This window comes from Myotis lucifugus, unplaced genomic scaffold (assembly GCF_000147115.1).
Source record: "Myotis lucifugus unplaced genomic scaffold, Myoluc2.0 scaffold_14, whole genome shotgun sequence".
NCBI lineage: Eukaryota > Metazoa > Chordata > Mammalia > Chiroptera > Vespertilionidae > Myotis > Myotis lucifugus.
In genome coordinates this window covers 9,219,136-9,224,788 of record NW_005871062.1, presented here as the reverse complement: position 1 = coordinate 9,224,788, position 5,653 = coordinate 9,219,136, and the positions used below count along the sequence as shown (strand labels likewise).

Below are 5,653 nucleotides of genomic sequence, written 5' to 3'. Positions count from 1 at the left end.
TTCCTATACATTTTGGAGATTAGGCCCTTATCGGATATAACATTGGCAAATATGTTCTCCCATGCAGTGCGCTTTCTTATTTTGTTGATGGTTTCTTTGCTGTGCAGAAGCTTTTTATTTTGATGTAGTCCCATTTAATTATATTTTCCTTGTTCACCAGTAATGAACTCAAAAGAAAAAGAAACAAAACAAGAATAAATTACCATTGCCTTAGGAGCTGTATTGGTAAAGATATTGCTATGACATATGTCTGATATTTTTTTTTTTAAATTAAATCTTTATTGTTCAGATTATTACAGTTGTTCCTCTTTTTTCCCCCCATAGCTCCCCTCCACTCGGTTCCCACCCCACCCTCTGCCCTCCCCCCCGACTGTCCTCATCCATAGGTGTACGATTTTTGTCCAGTTTCTTCTCGCACACCCCACACCTCTTCCCCCCTGCCCCCGAGAATAGTCAGTCCACTCCCTTTCTATACCCCTGATTCTATTATATTCATCAGTTTATTCTGTTCATCAGATTATTCATTGACTTGATTTTTAGATTCACTTGTTGATAGATGTGTATTTGTTGTTCATAATTTGTATCTTTACCTTTTTCTTCTTCTTCCTCTTCTTAAAGGATACCTTTCAGCATTTCATATAATACTGGTGTGGTGGTGATGAACTCCTTTAGCTTTTTCTTATCTGTGAAGCTCTTTATCTGACCTTCAATTCTGAATGATAGCTTTGCTGGGTAAAGTAATCCTGGTTGTAGGTTCTTGCTATTCATCACTTTGAATATTTCTTGCCACTCCCTTCTGGCCTGCATAGTTCCTGTTGAGAAATCAGCTGACAGTCGTATGGGTACTCCCTATAGGTAACTGAGTTTCTTTCTCTTGCTGCTTTTAAGATTCTCTCTTTGTCTTTTGCCCTTGGCATTTTAATTATGATGTGTCTTGGTGTGGTCCTCTTTAGATTCCTTTTGTTTGGGGTTCTCTGAGCATCCTGGACTTGTAAGTCTATTTCTTTCACCAGGTGGGGGAAGTTTTCTGTCATTATTTCTTCAAATAGGTTTTCAATATCTTGCTCTCTCTCTTCTTCTGACACCCCCATAATTCGGATGTTGGTACGCTTGAAGTTGTCCCAGAGGCTCCTTACACTATCTTCATATTTTTGGATTCTTTCTTCTTTTTGTTTTTCTGGTTGGGTGTTTTTTGCTTCTTCATATTTCAAATCTTTGACTTGATTCTTGCAATCCTCTTGTCTGCTGTTGGAACTCTGTATAATATTCTTTATTTCAGTCAGTGTATGCTTAATTTCTAGTTGGTCCTTTTTCATAACCTCGAGGGTCTCACTAGATTTCTTGAGGGTCTCACTAAATTTATCAGCGGTTTCTAGAAAATTCTTGAAAAACCTTAAAAGTGTGGTTTTGAACTCTATATCCAGTAGTTTGCTTTCCTCCATTTCTGTCATTTGTGACCTGTTTCTTTGTCTCCACATTTTGTATGGTTCCTGTGTTGATAGACTGGCTTTGTGTGCTAGGTGTCCTATAGTGCCCAGTGGCTCAGCCTCCTCAATTACCTGAGGTGGACACTCTTGGTGCACCCCTTTGTGGGCTTTGTGCACAGTCTTGTTGTAGTTAAGCCTTGATTGTTGTAGGTATCACTGGGAGGAATTGACCTCCAGGCCAATTGGCTGTGAGAATCAGCTGTGTCTGCAGTGGGAGAACTTCTGTGCTGGAGACACCCTTCTGGGGCAAGACTTGCTTCAGTGGGGCTTTGGTGCTCACTGAGTCTGCCCCCTGAGTGTGTCCCTTATGGATCTGAGGAGTTGTAATCTGGATGGTCCCACTCTGACCACTGGGTACACTGGCTCTTGGATCTCTAAGGAGGTGCTAATTTAGCCTCTGCCTGAGGCTACCCAGCAGGAGCTATGGAGAGATCTGCAGAGTCCTCTTCTTTGTTTGGGGTTTGGAGGTGCCCAGATGAGGCCCAGCTGTGAAGCAATGCAAGCTGCTGTGGGGCATTCGGCCTTCTTTTGGATGTTTTGGGTCTCTCTGACCCAGCTGCAGTTTATTCGATAATTTTCAGGTTGCAAAGGGCCAGACCTTTCATATGCAAAAGCCTCTGTGCACAGCTTGGGTGGGGCGGGTCTCAGGGGAACAACAGGGTGGAGCAAGCAGCTATGGCTGCTCCTCAGTCCTACCCTAAGAGGCCCCGCGTCTCAGTGTTCCGGTAATCTCTGCAAGCACCTCTGAGAGAAAGCCCCCCTCGAGTTCCGACTAATGCCAGACAGTCCAGTTTCTCCCCGTATGAGTCTGGGTCCCCAGAGACTTGCCCGGAACTGGAGTTCAGAGCAGTCGGGAGCTTGAGACTCCCTCCCAATTGAAAAAGACAACCGTGTCCTCAGTTGCCAGCCCTTTCCACGTGCGCCTCCGTACCTCTGCACTTTACTTCCGCACCTCCTCTGAGTCTCAGTGTGCTTTTCTCTTTCCTTCTAGTTGTAGAATTTCCACTCAGCCAGCCTTCCTGTGGTTCTGGATGATGTCCGTTTTGTCTTTAAGATGTATTTTTGAAGCGGTTGTGAGAGGCAGCAATGTCAGGTGTTTACCTATGCCGCCATCTTGGTTTTTTTATGTCTGATATTTTGATGCCTATGGATTCTACTAAGATTTTTATGGTTTCCCGTCTTATGTTTAAATCCTTTATCCATTTTGAGTTTATTTTTGTGTATGGGTAAGTTGGTGGTCTAGTTTCATTTTTTTGCATGTATCTGTCCAATTTTCTCAACACCATTTATTGAAGAGGCTGTCTTGACTCCATTGTATGCTCTTGCCTCCTTTGTCAAATATTAATTGAGCATAATGGCTTGGGTCTATTTTTGGGTTCTCTGTTCTGTTGCATTGGTCTATATGTCTGTTCTTGTGCCAGTACCAGGCAGTTTTGAAAACAGTGACTTTGTAATATAACTTGATACCTTGTATTGTTATCCCTCCAACTTTGTTCTTCTTTCTCAAGATTGCTGCGGTTATTCAGGGTCCTTTTTATTCCATATGAATTTTTGGAGAGTTTGTTTGAGGTCTGTGAAATATGCCATTGGTATTTTAATGGGGATTGTATTAAATCTATAGATTGCTTTGGGTAGTATGGTCATTTTAATGATGTTGATTCTATCATTCCATGAACATGGATATTCTTCCATTTGTTTATGTCTTCTCTATCTCTCGCCCCTATCTGCTCGGGACAAAGCACAACACGTCCGTCTAAGCCTCTGCCATTTTCAAAATTCTACATATCTTAATTTTTTGGTGCAATGGTACATGGGATTTTTTGTTTTGTTTTGTTTCTCTTTCTTTTGAGTTCATTACTGGTGTACAAAAAAGCCATAGATTTCTGGGTGTTAATTTTGTATTCTGCTACATCACCTAATTCTGGGACCCCTTGGGGGATGTTGGAGAGCTGGTTTCGGCCCAATTCCCGTAGGCCAGGCCGAAGGTCCCCACTGGTGCACAAATCTGTTCACTGGGCCTCTAGTTTTATTACAATAACATTGAGAAATTGTTGAATACTTACCATGTTTCTACTTGTCCTGGGAGGGATTAGCCTAGTGAAAAAAATGAAGTTTTTGGTTTCCTTCCAGTGCAAATATTTACAGGTTGGTACCTGTCCATTTTAGCTTTTCCTGTTTAGTCGCTTCTTGTTTCTCCTATAGGTTATTTTTAAAGTAAATTTTCTAATGAAATATAAACAGAGAAAACTACAGATTTTAACTATACAGCTTGAGAGGATATGAAAGAAAAGGAACCCTCATGCACTGCTAGTGGGAATGCAGATTGGTGCAGCCACTGTGCAAAACAGTATGGAGTTTCCTCAAAAAAGTAAAAATGGAACTCCCATTTGACCCAGTAATCCCACTTCTAGGAATATATCCCAAGAAATCAGAAACACTAATAGGATCTTGGTGAGGTAGCAGCGGAGCCTTGCTCTCCAAGTCTTGCAATGTTGCCCAAGGATGATAAGAAGAAGAAAGATGCTGGAAAGTCGGCCAAGAAAGACAAACACCCCCATGAATAAGTCTGGGGGAAGGCCAAAAAGAAGAAGTCGTTCAAAGGCTAAATTTGGGACAAGCTCAATAACCTAGTCTTGTTTGACAAAGAAGCATATGACAAATTCTGTAAGGAAGTTCCCAACTATAAGTTTATAACCTCAGCTGTTGTCTCAGAGAGACTGAAGATTTGCTGCTCCTTGACCAGGGTAGCCCTTCAAGAGCTCCTTAGTAAAGAACTTATTAAACTAGTTTCAAAGCACAGAGCTCAAGTAATTTACACCAGAAACACCAAAGGTGGGGATGCCCCAGCTGTTGGAGAAATTTCTATAAGATTGAAAAGCAGGAAAAACTAATCTATGGTAATAGACATCAGAATAGTGATTACTTTTGGGGATAGTGATTGGAAGGAGCTTAAGGGGCAGGGGGCTTCTGTAGGGGTTGCTCTAGGGTTGTAATGTTCTATTTTTTTTCTTTAATAAAGGTTTATTTTTCAAAATGTACAGCCAGTCAGACCTGTTGTTCATGCATCTTCTCCAACAGCTGGTCATCCCCACTTTTGGTGTTTCTGGTGTAAATTACTTGAGCTCTGTGCTTTGAAACTAGTTTAATAAGTCCTTTACTGAGGAGCTCCTGAAGGGCTGCCCTGGGCAAGGAGCAGCGAACCTTCAGTCTTTCCGAGACAACAGCTGAGGCCATTGTGTTAAGGCTATTGTGTTGCCTGTTGTACTTCATTATTAATAATTATGTATAACAGGATATTGTAAAAATTAAGTTACAAAATTTGTACTAAAATGTTTCTTATATATAAAAGTATTTGTATTCAACAGCCTAGGCCGGATGCCTAGGCCGGATGCCTAGGTGGCAAGTCTTTTTTTAAAGTAAGCTTAAAAAATGTGCATGTCATAGTATTATGCTGTAATCAAAGTGTGAGAATAATAATGTCACATCATGCCTAGTCCTCTGACTCTACTACCAGCATATTGCATAAAATCAACTACTCGTAGTCTATATATGTATATGCATGTATGTGTGTATAATATTTTCTTTACAATCCGGAATCACACAATATATGCAGTTCTCTATTCTGTTGATGGTCTTTCCCTCATTGAATAACTCATGGGGTCTTCAGGCAACTGCAGTAGCATTTCTCATAAACTTTCCCTAACACCCCCAGTCTGGGTTTTGAGTCTTTCCTCCATAACCTATGTCTCCTCTGCCATTTTTCCCTACTGTACTTTTTAAAAAATTGATTTTCAGAGAGAGAAGAGAGAGAGGTCGATTTGTTGTTCTGCTTATTTATGTATTTATTGGTTGATTCTTTGATTGGTTGATTCATTGGTTGTATGTGTTCTGACCGGGGGTGGAACTGCAACGTTGGTGTATTGGGACGATGTTCTAACCAACTGAGCTACCTGGCCAGGGTTCTTTATTGTGTTTTTATTTACTTGTTTATCTCCCTTACAAGATCTGAATCAGCAGGATCTCTAGTTCAATGCTTAATATACCAAAGGCACTCAATACACATTTGCAGAGCACATGAATGAGTGAGTAAGCTAACTGGGATCAACCCAAAAACTACACAAAGGAGGAGCACAATAAGGGGTGTGGTAATCAGACTTGGCTTATAG

At 41.1% G+C, this 5,653-nt stretch overlaps 1 pseudogene; it reads left to right on the top strand.

Moving 5' to 3' along the window:
• Nucleotides 1-3,976: 3,976 nt before the first annotated feature.
• On the top strand, nt 3,977-4,378 carry LOC106696387 (annotated as a pseudogene).
• Nucleotides 4,379-5,653: the final 1,275 nt, after the last annotated feature.